Source organism: Leptonotus elevatus, chromosome 20 (genome assembly GCF_054856555.1).
Source record: "Leptonotus elevatus isolate MCC_2025b chromosome 20, RoL_Lele_1.0, whole genome shotgun sequence".
Taxonomy (NCBI): Eukaryota; Metazoa; Chordata; class Actinopteri; order Syngnathiformes; family Syngnathidae; genus Leptonotus; species Leptonotus elevatus.
This window is the reverse complement of record NC_141258.1, coordinates 369,873-370,241: the sequence shown is the minus strand read 5'-3', so window position 1 is coordinate 370,241 and position 369 is coordinate 369,873.

Sequence of the window (369 nt, the reverse complement as noted above, 5' to 3'; positions counted from 1 at the left end):
CGCCGTTAATGATCTTCTTTCAGCTTCAGTGCTCGTTTACTAAATGCGTTCTTTTATTAATCCCACAGTGGGCAAATTAAAGATGAAGCGTTCTAGTTGTAAGCGCTAAAATGGTGCAAACCCGTGCAACATGGCCAGCAACAAAAAAAAGAAGATCATCCTTCCTTTCTTGGAATGGAAGGATTATTATTATTATTATTATTATTTATTTATTTATTTTTTACTTTTCCTCGTCTTCGTTTTACAAAGGGATCTGTACTTGTACTCAAGTACAGCGTGTAAGTGCAATTTGCCACCTCTGCCTTGTGAAAGTGAAGATGGCATTAAAGTAGTTCTTACTGACTCACACCGCGTCAACAACAAAAAGAT